The sequence below is a fragment of the Oncorhynchus gorbuscha genome, linkage group LG02, assembly GCF_021184085.1.
Source record: "Oncorhynchus gorbuscha isolate QuinsamMale2020 ecotype Even-year linkage group LG02, OgorEven_v1.0, whole genome shotgun sequence".
Taxonomy (NCBI): Eukaryota; Metazoa; Chordata; class Actinopteri; order Salmoniformes; family Salmonidae; genus Oncorhynchus; species Oncorhynchus gorbuscha.
In genome coordinates, this window is record NC_060174.1 from 24,149,186 (window position 1) to 24,165,110 (window position 15,925).

The 15,925-nt window shown below is 41.2% G+C and overlaps 1 long non-coding RNA gene across 1 annotated transcript; it reads left to right on the forward strand.

Annotated features, from left to right (window-relative positions):
- Nucleotides 1–685: 685 nt before the first annotated feature.
- On the forward strand, nt 686–2,649 carry LOC123991953. Its single transcript, XR_006831053.1, has 3 exons — nt 686–1,191; nt 1,338–1,620; nt 1,811–2,649. It is a non-coding gene; the product is annotated as an uncharacterized LOC123991953 (long non-coding RNA).
- The last annotated feature ends 13,276 nt before the right edge of the window (nt 2,650–15,925 follow it).

A 15,925-nucleotide genomic window follows, 5' to 3' on the forward strand; every position in this document is an offset into this window, starting at 1 on the left:
TTTTGGAATATTTGTATTCTGTACAGGCTTCCTTCTTTTCACTCGGTCATTAAAGTTAGTATTGTCGAGTAGCTACAATGTTGTTGTTCCATCCTCAGTTCTCTCATATCACAATCATTACAGTTTTTCTCAATTGCTAAAACACTAAAACCCATTGGCTGAACAATGTTCTCAGTTGCCTGGACTCATTTAGCTAATTATGCAGTCTGTTGTTGTAACGGTTTTCTTTAGGTGAAGTAGAGGTCGGACCAAAATGCAGCGTGGTTGTTATTCATTGTACTTTAATAAAGAAACTGTACACGAATAAACTAACAAAACAACAAACGTGTGAAAACCTAAAACAGCCCTATCTGGTGCAAAACACAGAGACAGGAACAATCATCCACAAACACACAGTGAAACCCAGGCTACCTAAATATGGTTCCCAATCAGAGACAATGACTTAACTTGTAAGTCGCTCTGGATAAGAGCGTCTGCTAAATGACTTAAATGTAAATGTTAACACCTGCCTCTGATTGAGAACCATATCAGGCCAGGCATAGAAATAGACAAACAAGACATCCAACATAGAATGCCCACTCAGATCACACCCTGACCAACCAAAACATAGAAACATACAAAGCAAACTATGGTCAGGGTGTGACAGTTGTCAATACCTTAAACCATTTCACATGGTAAAACACAATTTGCAGATCTCACTTAGACTTTTCAGCAAAACACTAAACACATTCTCATTCTGAAAACACATTATGCACTCTAATGCACACGGTAAACACAAGTGGCAACAATCAAAACAAATAGAGAAGACATGTCATTGATTGGACACAACCACTCAAAATTGATTTAACCTGTTTCAAATGATGCGACACAACCAATATAAGTCAGTTCAGAGAGCAAACAGGCTGTTGAAGGTGGGAAGGAGAAAGTCTGAGAATGGATAGAATAAACAATGTGAGAGGAGTGCGTATGCGAGGTGGGCGACGAGGAGGAGGGCAAGAAAGAGGAAGAAGATGATGAAGATGATGAAGAGGATGACAAAGAGTGTAAATATCTGATGAAATCCGAGCAACAGTTATAGACCATGTTCTTGTCCATGGACTGACAATGAGGGAAGCAGGACTTAAGAGTGCAACCCAATTTGAGCCGATTTTCTGTGTTCACCATAGTAAGGACATTAAGAGAAGAGAACAGGTACAAGATACTACTATATTTTTGTAATTGCAAATATACTGTACTACACTATATGCAGCTGTTTCAATAGACATTTGTAAAATTAATCACTGTATGTATTGTACTGCATGAATATGTTTTGTAACTGCACAACTACTTTTTTGTAGAATTGCAAGGCTGCCACATGCAGGTGGAGGGACAGCTATATTCACTCGGGAGCAAGAGGCCGTTATAGTTGGCATGGTCCTTCAAGATAATGCAATACGACTCAGAGAAATCCAGGAACGAGTGATACAAGACAACACACACTTCCAGGGAATCAACAGTGTGAGCATTTACACAATTGACCGTGTCCTCCATCGTAACAGGATGCGAATGAAACAAGTACACAGAGTACCTTTTGAGAGCAACTCACCAAGGGTGAAAGAACTACGAGCTCAGTATATGCAAGTAAGTGTACATTCAGGAACATTTAATGTAATCCAGATTGTCTACAGTACTAACACATACTATGTGAATGACATTACTCTTCAGTACATACAATGTATGTGAATCAGAAGCCTAATTGTACTCTGCAGTATAGCACTGTCTCTGTACGACTTACAAAATCCTACATACAGTATGTTGTATTTCTACACAGACAATATTTGACTTGGAATCCTTGGACAGATCCCATGAGTTCATCTTTGTTGATGAAGCAGGCTTCAATCTAACAAAAGAGAAGGAGAGGCAGAAACATGATTGGACAGCGGGCCATTGTTGAAGTCCCTGGTCAACGAGGTGGCAATGTCACAATCTGTGTGCTGCTATCAGCAACCATGGTGTTCTACATCACCATGTTACACTCGGGCCATATAACACCCAGCACCTTCTAAGATTTATTGCCAATCTAAGATATACTTTATTTGAGCAGCAGGTTCAAGAGCAGCAGGTTCAAGAGCTAAATGAGAATCCCATTCCCACCTATGTGATAGTGTGGGACAATGTCAGTTTCCACCGAGCTGCTCAGGTAAGGGAATGGTTTAACATCAATGGGCAGTTTATGAACTTGTACCTCCCTCCATACTCGCCTTTACTGAATCCGATTGAGGAGTTTTTCTCCTCTTGGAGATGGAAAGTGTATGATAGACAACCCTACATCAGAGTAAATTTGCTGCAAGCCATGGATTTAGCCTGTGGTGATATAGGTGAGGAATGATGTCAGGGCTGGATACGGTACTTAAGAGGCTTCTTCCCCCGTTGCCTCAGGAGGGACAATATTGCTTGTGATGTCAACGAAGTAATCTGGCCTGACCCAGCCCAAAGACAAGAAGAAGCACATTGATCACATGTTTACTACTTTGATTTTTGTCCCTTTTAGTATTGTATACTGTAGTACTGTGCATTGTAGGCTATATACGGTACAATGGACAAATTGTATGGCCTGAACATTGTGCTTTCCATGTATTAACAGTACTGACTGCTTGCAGGTTCATATCAATAAAGAACAATACTTATAGTATCACAGAGACAAAGGACAAGTTTGTGAGATGCAGGGTACAGAACTGTCAAAATATGGGTACAAGGAGGAGGAAGAACAAAATTGCAAAGAGCAAAGCAGAGTAGTAATTTCTGATCAATTTTGAGCTACTATGATAGAACATGTTTTCATCAAAAGACAATGATGGAAAAATATAATTTCATTTTTTTTTAAATATCAAAGTATCAAATACTTGTTATCCCCACTGTATATACAGTATATCACAAAAGTGAGTACACCACTCACATTTTTGTAAATATGGGTGTGAATGGGGAGCAGGTGTGTTAAATTTGGTGTCATCTGTCTCACACTCCCTCATACTAACTGGTCACCGGAAGTTCAACATGGCACCTCATGGCAAAGAACTCTCTGAGGTTCTGAAAAAAATAATTATTGCTCTACATAAAGGTGGCCTGGGCTATAAGACCCTGAAACTGAGCTGCAACACGATAGCCAAGACCATAGAGCGGTTTAACTGGACAGGTTCCACTCAGAACAGGCCTCGCCATGGTCGGCCAAAGAGGTTGAGTGCACGTGCTCAGCGTCACATCCAGAGGTGGTCTTTGGGAAATAGATGTATGAGTGCTGCCAGCATTGCTGCAGAGGTTGAAGGGGTGAGGGGTCAGCCTGCCAGTGCTCAGACCATACGCCGTACACTGCATCAAATTGGTCTGCATGGCTGTCGTCCCAGAAGGAAGCCTCTTCTAAAAATGATGCACAAGAAAGACCACAAACAGTTTGCTGAAGACAAGCAGACTAAGGACATGGATTACTGGAACCATGTCCAGTGGGCTGATGAGACCAAGATAAACTTATTTGGTTCAGATGGTGTCAAGCGTGTGTGGCGGCAACCATTTCAGGAGTACAAAGACAAGTGTGTCTTGCCTACAGTCAAGCATGGTGGTGGGAGTGTCATGGTCTGGGGCAGCATGAGTGCTGCCGGCACTGGGGAGCTACAGTTCATTGAGGGAACCATGAATGCCAACATGTACTGTGACATACTGAAGCAGAGCATGATCCCCTCCCTTCGGAGACTGGGCCTCAGGGCAGTATTCCAACATGATAACGACCCCAAACACACCTCCAAGACGACCACTGCCTTGTTAAAGAAGCTGAGGGTAAAGGTGATGGACTGGCCAAGCATGTCTCCAGACCTAAACCCTATTGAGCATCTGTGGGGCATCCTCAAACGGAAGGTGGAGGTGTGCAAGATCTCTAACATCCACCAGCTCTGTTTTGTCGTCATGGAGGAGGACTCCAGTGGCAACCTGTGAAGCTCTGGTGAACTCCATGCCCAAGAGGGTTAAGGCAGTGCTGGAAAATGATGGTGGCCACACAAAATATTGACACTTTGGGCCCAATTTGGACATTTTCACTTAGGGGTGTACTCACTTTTGTTGCCAGTGGTTTAGACATTAATGGCTGTGTGTTGAGTTATTTTGAGGGGACAGCAAATTTACACTGTTATACAAGCTGTACACTCACTACTTTACATTGTAGCAAAGTGTCATTTCGTCAGTGTTGTCACATGAAAATATATATTCAAATATTTACAAAAATGTGAGGGGTGTACTCACTTTTGTGATATATTGTATATATAATAAATACAGTATATATATATATATATATATGTATGTATGTATATGTATGTATTCTATTACAGCATATTGGATGACTGTCATTCATATTCCATCCACACAGTTCAATGTAACATAGATAGTTTTAGGCTATTATGACACTAGAATTTTCCCTATACCCATCATGAGGTTGCTACAATCTAGCCTTGAATGAAAGTATATAACACAGGTCGAGAGACAAATTGTATTAATGTTGGTTACACATTCAATACCGCCTTGCACACTCTTGCCTGCATCTGGCTGACTAGGGGGTAATCATTAGTCCAAAATGAGACTTTCTATTGGACAAATTCAGGTAGGTAGGTCTTTCTCCGTTTCGTTTGCTTCCATTTAAGAAACATTTTACAACAGAATCGTCTGAATGAATATACTGCTGATCACCTGCACACACAGTTCACTTTCATAGCAGCCACATTCAAACAACAATCACTTTGCTTGTATAATTCCTTCTCACATCTATGCGCTCTCCTCCTCTCACCTTTTCCCTTTGCTTTTGGACTTCAGTGCACAACACAACAGCTGTCTGTGACCAGGCGAAAAAACCTCTCCAAGCCAAACCTTCACATCATAACCGCTACACATAGCCTACATCGTTGTCACAATATTAGCTAACGTCATAGTCAACATAGTTCTAGTAGCTAACGCGTTAGTAAACCCACTACTGTCACCCAGTACAGAGTACAGCAAGCAGTTGAGCAATTACACTGGTGGGCCCCGGTGGCAATAAATTAATAAAACCAAAAGATTACTTTAACTTGAAAGAGTTCCAGTGTTGGATAGCCTTAGCCAGGCACAGTAGCTAACATAAATAGCATTCCTCTCTGTTTGAGCTAGGTGTTTGGGTAGGCTAAATTAGATAACTTCATTAGTAAGTGAAAGTTATTTTTTTTAAACAAAAAATAGCTAGCTCTCGCTGATTCTTGTCCTTAATATTAGAAGATGTCAATTTGTTCAAAATGGTTAAACTCTTTTGTTTCTCTCTTTGAGTCAACTACTCAATGCATTTTATGCATTGCAGTGCTAGCTAGCTGTAGCTTATGCTTTCAATACTAGATGTATTCTCTTATCATTTGATTGGGTGGACAACACCCGACAATGTCCGTTCATGCCTCAGGAGGTAGGTTGGAGGACATCCTCCAGAAGTCATCATAATTACTGTGTAAGTTTATGGAAAGGGGTGAGAACCATGAGCCTCCCAGGTTTTGTATTGAAGTCAATGTACCCAGAGGAGGATGGAAAATAGCTGTCCTCCGGCTACACCATGGTGCTACCATAGAGAGTGCTGTTGAGGTTACTGTAGATTTTCATTGCAAAACAATGTGTTTTAATCCAATTATTGGTGACGTGAAGATATTTATTATAGTTTTATTTCAAAATGGGAACTCCTGAGGTGCTGACCTGTTGCATCCTCTACAACCACTGTGATTATTATTTGACCCTGCTGGTCATCTATAAACAGTTGAACAGCTTGAAGAATGATCTGGCCTTAATGGCCATGTACTCTTATAATCTCCACTTGGCACAACCAGAAGAGGACTGGCCACCACTCAGAGCCTGGTTCCTCTCTAGGTTTCTTTCTAGGTTCCTGCCTTTCTAAGGAGTTTTTCCTAGCCACCACGCTTCGACCTCTGCATTGGTTGCTGTTTGGGGTTTTCAGATGGGTTTCTATATAAGCACTTTGTGACATCTGCTGATGTAAAAAGGGCTTGATAAATAAATTAGTTTAGATTTTTAATGTTTCACTATTTTTATTTTCATGAAATTCAGTGAGCAGGAGAGTTCTCCCTTTCCTCTTTTGAGGAGCCTCCTCTGGTTGGGTAGCCTGGACTGCAGGTCTTATTATGTGTTGGATAGCCTTAACACCAGCCCTTATTAAAGAAGCTGATTGTGGACTATAGGAAAAAGAGGGCCAAACACAACCCCATTAACATCGACAGAGCATCACTGCCTGGTATGGCAACTGCTCGGGATCTGACCGTAAGGTGCAACAGAGAGTAGTGCGTACTGCCCAGTACATCACTGGGGCCAAGCTTCCTGACATCCAGGATCCCTATACCAGGCGGTATCAGAGGAAGGCCCTAAAACTATCAAGACTCTTCTGAAATGCCAAGTCGAGGACCAAAAGGCTACTTAACAGCTTCTACCCCCAAGCCATAAGACTGCTGAACAACTAAACTAATCAAATGGCCACCCGGAATATTTACATTGATCCCCCCCTCCCCTTTGTTTTTACACTGCTGCTACACGCTTTTTATTATCTATGTCACTTTACAAATGACCTCGACTAACCTGTACCGCCGCACATTGACTCGGTACCGGTACCCCCTGTATATAACCTCCGTATTGTTATGTCCATTTCTTGTGTTACTTTTTGATTGATTAGATTTTCGTTTTTTTTACTTTAGTTTATTTAGTAAATATTTTATTAACTATATTTCTTGAACTGCATTGTTGGTTAAGGTCTTGTAAGTAAGCATTTTACAGTAAGGTCTACTACTCCTGTTGTATTTGGCGCATGTGACAAATCAAATTTGACTTGATTTATTGTGTGTTGGATGGCCTCGACCCCAGCCCTTATTATGTGTTGGATGGTCAGTGCCACAGGCTTTGTTTTGACTGTACAATTAATCTGTTCTCTTGACATCAATCCCCTTAATTAACTGGTCAAAGGTGGTCATTTTATCAAGTCTATTACAAGCCAGTGGGTAAATTGTAACAGTAATGAGCAGTTGTAGCAATTTTGCTAGTGTAGGCAATGGTGAAATACGCATATATGACAAGCAATACTATTGGGATTTAAATTAAGTATTTTTCATTTGTACTTAGCTAACATCTTCTTGGATGTTTATAATGCAGATCCAATCCCCATGTCTGTGTTTTTACTCAGAGTGATCATCTTTACGAAGTGGTTTAATTGACTTATTTTCTTGCAGCACTTCTATTTCTAACAGCTTCTTCCCAGTCGGATTCACTCAGTTGGAACACAATCATACTCAGTATAATATAATTACACTGAGCTTCTCCACAACTTTACAACTTGTCAGACAATGATTTAATATCACATCTCTCTCACAATATATGTGCTCAGAACACAATCCATATTAGCTATTGATATTGTAGTAAATATCACTTTAATATAGGTCCCTGTGTACTTTAACAGAACTGTTATTTCCTTTTATCGTCAGGGGGAATCCTTTTTTTCTCTCCAACAAAATCAAATTACTGTTTTCTCTTGGCATTCAAAATGCGTAAAGGCATGAAAACACACAAGCTCAGCTATTAATCTGCCAGGGAGAGGTTGCAGTCATGCTCTCAGCTCTGAGAGGAGACATCCTCTCTTATAACAGCCAGGCAGCAGGGTTCTAGTCTACCTGTAGGTGGCAGTGTGACACTGTGCCTCACTCAGCCAGCCCCTCAGCTCACTCAGCCCCTCAGCTCTCTCTTTTGTGTATGCAGGCTCTGCACCTGTTGATGCACTGCAGTTGCTTGCTAAATGATTCTGCTTATAAATAACATTAGGATCCTGCTTCTCTCTGAAGCCTATTTTAAGATGTGCACCTAGGTGGTGATTGTGCAATAAATTATCTTACATTCAGCAGCAGTTTCCAGCGCAGTCACTGCTCTTTGTCTTTGCAGTCTTCAGGGAGCTTTATTACCCTTTGTGATGTTATTTTTTTACGGTCCTGTTTTCCTGTTCTTTCAGGGGGATGTGAGTCAGAGGTAGTTAATAACCATTGAACAATTCAACAGGTTTTTCCTTGACGATCAGATAGTTGTGCATTTTATTTCAGTCGAACACATTTAGATGTTGAAGGCTAGATGATGTTTCTGTAAAGCTGCTCAGACGACAGCTACAAAGATGACATGAAATGTGAAAAGGAAGATTGCAGATGGATCATATTTTCATGCTGAATTACCAATGTTTAGCTGGTTAAACTAGGCTTGAGCTGCATCCACTCTGTGTTGATGCGTTATTTCTGGGCTGCTGTCATGACACCGTTTCTCAATCCATATCTCCATAGGAATACAAAATAAAAAATCCTAAAGTATTAAAACAATTAAACTTTCTATGATTTTCAGATCGATTACATACAAACATATCTGCCCCTGTGGTTATTTTTGGATTAATGTGGATTAGTATGCATCACCTGTGTAGTATGCATTACCTACATACCTGCTCCCAACAAATTGATCTCCAGTCCTGTGGGAGAGTGATCAAACCCATTGCAGTCACTTATTTTTTAGAAAGCTGTGTTTGCGCTTTGCAGAGGGCTGGAGCTCTAAGAACCCATGGACCTTATGCTGAGATGTAGGGGAGAGAGTGTGTGTGGGAGAGAGAGAGAGACAGAGGGCGGGGGAGAGGGGAGCTCTTGCACTAGTGAGATAATCCCAAGTCCTTACTCATTTCTTTCTATACTCACTCTACACTCCATCTCCTGTGATCATCTGTCAGACTGGGGAGATACACTTCATCACTTCCCATGCTGCCCCAGTCCAACATACAATGCAGTACACATGTTAGGCTGACCTTCACAACACTACGCTTGCTCTGTGCACTACTGCAGTGGCTCTATAGATTCTCTATCAGCAGCAGAGTGTAGCTCTGGCTCTGGCGTGGGTATTGGCCAGGCCCCAGCTTCATCATCAGATACAAGGATGCATTATGTTATAATATCAGCAAGCTGTGTCAATGGGAGTGTGTACATCGTCCTCCCCTTCACTGCATGGTAATGAGGTTCATGGCCATTGTGGATAGTAGACCTAGTTAGGCTTATGTCTATACCTAGCTAACTAAACAAAGCCAGGGCATTTTTATACAGTCCCTTTAAACTCATATTCCTCCTTCAATTATGTAGATGTTGCAGCACTCTCTAGACCTCCGTTATCATACCAGTTGACCTAAAGCCCTTCTTACCGTATTCTTCTGAAGTTCTTTTGATACACACAATTGTTCTGCACAATGGTATCATCACGGAGCCTGCATGTGTTATAACACAAACTGCCATCATCTCATTGAGTTTCTCATCTCATAGCCATTGGATCAGTCTTCCTGCATTCCACATCTTCGTCATTATTATAACCAAATGCCGCATGTTTTTATTTCATTTCATTATAGCATTGTTTATTTGGCCTCTCAGTGCCAAAATGATGCACGCTCTTATTACATTTTTCTAATAAAATGCACAGTGAAGCATAACATGGAGAAAAAGAAAGCGCCAGCCAGGATCAATTTTAAAATGAATAGCTAATACAGCTGCTTGAAGTAAACATTTACCCAGACCCAGAGAGTAAACAGACAAGGAACTAATGCAAATACAACACGCTTTTTTCTTTGACACTAAGGTGGTTGCTAATATTTAAATTGATGCAACGGTTAAATGTGAATAAATACTTTAAACAATTTAGCACTCAAGCCTTAGCTCTCTGCTGGACATATGATGGATACTATGTTTTGGCTTCAGTTAGGCCTTGCCAAATTATCATTGACGAGAAATAGAGTTCAGAGAGGTAGATAAAGTGATGCCAACAGGAGAAAGTCCTTCACATTTCCAAGTTTATTTCATTCTGTTGTCTTTCAGTGAGCTGGAAATGAGGATGTTTGAGTGTTTCTACTGCTATTAAACCTGATAGAAAAGCTTTTCTGTGTCTAGAGAGCTGTGATAAAAGCTTACCCTGCAGATACATTTGCACATGTCAACTGAATGTTATAGTGTATATTTTTCCGGCCTTGACATCTCATGCTGTGTACAATGCAATATTTTACATTTTCCAAGAAAAGGTAGCTATCCTTGTCAAAGTAATAACAGTCATTGATCATTGGCTCAAGATCCTTGACATCACTGCAATGGGCTTGATAAATAGGCCAAGGAATCATTGCTAAACCTAGTGGCTCAATAAATAAATAATATAGCACGGCTATATATTGTAACAACTACTTCGTGGACATTAAAACCTCTACATTTCTCTCTTATTTTCAGAGGCCAATATCAGGACTGCTTTAGCCATGCCCTGCTATATCAGGCATTCCCCAGGGCAGCTGTCTAGGCCCCTTACTTTTTTAAATCTTCACTAATGACCTGGCACTGAGTAAAGCCTGTGTGTCTATGTATGCTGATGACTCAACACTATACGTCAGCTAACACAGCAATTGAAATCACTGCAACATGAAGAGCTGACGTCAGTTTCAGAATGTGTGGCAAGAAATACGCTAGATAAATATTTCAAAAATGAAGAGCATTGTATTTGGGACAAATCATTCAATAAACCATAAACCTCAACTAAATCACATTTTCAACCTCTCCCTGACCGAGTCTTTAATACCTACATGTTTCAAGCAGACCACCATAGTCCCTGTGCCCAAGAAAGCGAAGGTAACCTGCTGAAATGACTATCGTCCCGTAGCGTTCACGTCAGTAGCCATGAAGTGCTTTGAAAGGCTGGTCATGGCTCACATCAACACCATCATCCCAGAAACCCTAGACCCACTCCAATTCGCATACCGCCCCAACAGGTCCACAGAAGACGCAATCGCAATTACACTCCACACTGCCCTTTCCCACCTGAACAAAAGGAACTCCTATGTGAGAAAACTGTTCATTGACTACAGCTCAGCGTTCAAAGCCATATTGCCCACAAAGCTCAAAACTAAGCTAAGGACCCTGGGACTAAACACCCCCCTCTACAACTGGATCCTGGACTTCCTGACGGGCCGCCCCCAGGTGGTAAAGGTAAGCAACAACACATCTGCCACGCTGATCCCCAACACGCGGGCCCCTCAGGGGTGTGTGCTTAGTCCCCTTCTATACTCACTGTTCATCCACGACACATGGCCAAACACGCCCCCATTCACATTGATGGGGTTGTACTGGATCAGGTCGAGAGTTTCAAATTCCTTTTTGTCCACATCACCAACAAACTATCATGGTCCAAACACAACAAGACAGTCGTGAAGAGGGCACGACAACGCGTTTTCCCCCTTAGGAGACTGAAAAGATTTGGCATGGGTCCCTAGATCCTCAATAGGCTCTACAGCTGCACCATCAAGGTCATCCTGACTGTTTGCATCACCGCCTGGTTTGGCAACTGCTCTGCATCTGACCATAAGACTCTACAGATGGTAGTGCATATGGCCCAGTACATCACTGGGGCCAAGCCTCCTGCCATCCAGGACCTATATACTAGGCTGTGTCAGAGGAAGGCCCACAAAATTGTCTGAGAATCCAGTCACCCAAGTCATAGACAGTTCTCTCTGCTACCGCACGGCAAGCAGACTATTTACATTGAGTCCCCCTCCTTTTTGTTTTTACCCTGCTGAAACTTGCTGTTTATTATCTATGCATATTCCCTTTACCCCTACATACACTATAGAGGTCGACCGATTGTGATTTTTCAATGCCGATACCGATTATTGGAGGACCAAAAAAGCCGATACAGATTAATCGGCTGATTTTTAAAATGTATTTGTAATAATGACAATTACAACAATACTGAATGAGCACTTATTTTTACCTTAATATAATACATCAATAAAATCAATTTAGCCTCAAATAAATAATGAAACATGTTCAATTTAGTATAAATAATGCAAAAACAAAGTGTTGGAGAAGACAGTAAAAGTGCAATATGTACCGTTTAAGTTGAGAACATGTGAAAGCTGGTGGTTCCTTTTAACATGATTCTTCAATATTCCAAGGTAAGAAGTTTTAGCTTGTAGTTATTATAGGAATTATGGGACTATTTCCCTCTATACCATTTGTATTTCATTAACCTTTGACTATTGGATGTTCTTATAGGCACTTTAGTATTGCCAGTGTAACAGTATAGCTTCCGTCCCTCTCCTCGCTCCTCCCTGGGCTCGAACCAGGAACACATCGACAACAGCCACCCTCGAAGCAGCGTTACCCATGCAGAGCAAGGGGAACAACCACTCCAAGTCTCAGAGCGAGTGACATTTGAAACGCTATTAGCGCGCACCCCGCTAAGTAGCTAGCCATTTCACCTCGGTTACACCAGCCTCATCTCGGAAGTTGATAGGCTTGAAGTCATAAACACTGCAATGCTTAACGCACAACGAAGAGCTGCTGTCAAAACGCACCAAAGTGCTGCTTGAATGAATGCTTACGAGCCTGCTGCTGCCTACCTCCGCTCAGTCAGATACTTGTATGCTTGTATGCTCAGTCAGATTATATGCAACGCAGGACACGCTACATAAACTAGTAATATCATCAACCATGTGTAGTTAACTAGTGATTATGATTGATTTATTGTTTTTTATAAGATAAGTTTAATGCTAGCTACCAACTTACCTTGGTTTACTGCATTGCGTAACAGGCAGTCTCCTTGTGGAGTGCAACGAGAGGCAGGTGGTTATAGTGTTGGACTAGTTCTTGTGACTCCACATCCCGGATCCGTGAGCGTAATCACCGCCTGACACTAATTAGCATAACGCAACGGAAATAAATATCCCTAGAAAATATTCCTATTCATGAAAATCACAAATGAAATATATTGAGACACAGCTTAGCCTTTTGTTAATCACCCTGTCATTTTTCAAAATATGCTTTAGAGCCAAAGCTAGACAAGCATTTGTGTAAGTTTATCGATAGCCTAGCATAGCATTATGCCTTGTTAGCAGCAGGCAACCTTGTCACAAATCAGAAAAGCAATCAAATAAAATTGTTTACCTTTGATGAACTTCGGATGTTTTCACTCACAATTCTCCCAGGTAGTTCCCAGGTAGTTCATTTTTTTCCAAAATATAATTTTTTTAGGCAAAATAGCTCCGTTTGTTCTTCACGTTTGGCTGAGAAATCGCCCAGAAATTGCAGTCACGAAAACGACAAAAAATATTCCAAATTAGCTCCATAATATTGACAGAAACATGGCAAACGTTGTTTATAATCAATCCTCAAGGTGTTTTTCTATTATCTATTCGATAATATATCCGTCAGGACAATTCGTTTTTCAGTAGGACCGATTGGAGTAATGGCTACCTCTGTATTTTACGCGAGACTCTCTCTTGGATCCACCATGTGACCACTTACGCAATGTGGCCACCTACGGCTATTCTTCAACAAAAATGCGTAAAACTACGTCACACTGCTGTAGACACCTTGGGGAATACGTAGAAAGCGTAAGCTCGTTGATGGCACATTCACAGCTGAATAGGGACTCATTGGAACGCAGCGCTTTCAAAACCTGGGGCACTTCCGGATTGGATTTTTCTCAGGCTTTCGCCTGCAACATCAGTTTTGTTATACTCACAGACAATATCTTTACAGTTTTGAAAATGTTAGTGTTTTCTATCCAAAGCTGTCAATTATATGCATATTCTAGCATCTTGTCCTGACAAAATATCCCGTTTAAAACGGGAACGTTATTTTTCCAAAAATGAAAATACTGCCCCCAGAGTCGCAACAGGTTATTAACTGTAAGGTTGCAAGACTGGATTACCCGAGCTGACAAGGTGAACATCTGCCGTTCTGCCCCTGACCGAGGTAGTTAACCCACCGTTCCTAGGCCGTCATTTAAAAAAAGAATGTGTTCTTAACTGACTTGCCTAGTTAAATAAAGATTAAATTAAGGTGTGAAAAAATATATTTAAAAAATGGCCAAATCAGTTTCCAAAATACCGATTTCCGATTATTATGAAAACTTAAAATCGGCCCTCTACTACACTACCACTCAAAAGTTTGGGGTCACTTAGAAATGTCCTTGTTTTTGAAAGAAAAGCAAAACATTTTGTCCATTAAAAAAATAACATCAAGTTGATCAGAAGTACAGTGTAGACATTGGTAATGTTGTAATTGACTATTGTAGCTAGAATCTGCAGATTTTTTTATGGAATATCTACATAGGCGTACAGAGGCCCATTATCAGCAACCATCACTCCTGTGTTCCAATAGCACGTTGTGTTAGCTAATCCAAGTTTATAATTTTAAAAGGCACAGCGTTGTATGACATCTTCAGTTTCTTGGCAATTTTTCGCATGGAATAGCCTCATTTCTCAGAACAAGAATGGACTGACAAGTTTCAGAAGAAAGTTATTTGTTTCTGGCCATTTTGAGCCTGTAATCGAACCCACAAATGCTGATGCTCCAGATACTCAACTAGTCTAAAGGCCAGATGTATTGCTTCTTTAATCAGGACAACAGTGCTAACATAAATGCAAAAGGGCTTTCTAATGATCAATGTGCCTTTTAAAATGATAAACTTGGATTAGCTAACCCAACATGCCATTGAAACACAGGAGTGATGGTTGCTGATAATGGGCCTCTGTACGCTTATGTGGATATTCCATAATAAATCAGCCATTTCCAGCTACAATAGTCATTTACAACATTAACAATGTCTACACTGCATTTCTGATCAATTTGATGTTATTTTAATGGACAAAAAATGTGTTTTTCTTTCAAAAATAAGGACATTTCTAAGTGACCCCAAACATTTTAACAAATTAACAAATTGTGCAAATTACCTTGACTAACCTGCACCCCCGCACATTGACTTGGTACCTGTATCTGGACTACTGTCCAGTCATATGGTCAAGTGCCACAATGTGGGACATAGGCAAATTACAATTGTCACAGAACAGAGCATCCTGGCTGGCCCTTAAATGTACACGGCGAGCTAACATTAACATTAGCATGTCAATCTCTCATGGCGCAAAGTAGAGGAGAGATTGACTTCCTCACTACAGTACTTGTATTTGTGAGAATTATTGACATGTTGAATGCAGCTAGCTGTCCATTTAAACAACTAGCACACAGCTCATGCATACCCCACAAGACATGCCACCAGAGGTCTTTTCACTTTCCCTAATTGCCTTGGCAGCAGCTAATTTGGATCCATAGTAATATACAAATACAAAATATATAACTACTTCTTTGTTGACATTAAAACTGATTTCTGTCTCAGAGGCCAATGTCAGGACCGCTGTAGCCAAGGGTTATGCCTGTCTTGCTGAAGCTGTATGAGGATTGGCACAACAAGGACCCAGGCCATCCCCATCCACCTGGCCTTGCTCGCTGCCTACACCAGACCACACACTGCAGCGCCGGCAGAGATTCCCTGGTGGCACAGGGGGGCATCAGTCACCTCTTCCACAAAATACAGGTATACCCTCACATAGTTTCAAAGGCTACCTGTCACTGTTATAAGCCATAACTAATATCCCTTACTCTAATTGGTTTCTCTACCCCTTTTTGCTTTCTCTACTCCTTAGAATTTGAAATTAATTTATCATTTATCTTATTACTTTAAGGATATTGGCATTTTATAATTGGAGTTGGTATTGCCTGGCAATTCTGATTGCTCTCGGCAAGTTATTTGCGTATAATACCGATTGTAATGCTGGACAGGGCTTCTAATTTGACAGTTAAAAATGAACAACAAACAGGTTTCAGGGTTTGTGGCATCACTACAGCCTGGGATTCGATTCCAGGCTGTGTCACAACCGGCTGTGACCTTCCAATGGGGCAGCTCACAATGGGCTCAGCGCCATTTGGGTTAGGGGAGTGTTTGGCTGGGGGGGCTTGATTTGGCTCATTGCGCTCTAGCAACTCCTTGTGGCAGGCCGGGCATCTACAGGCTGACTTGA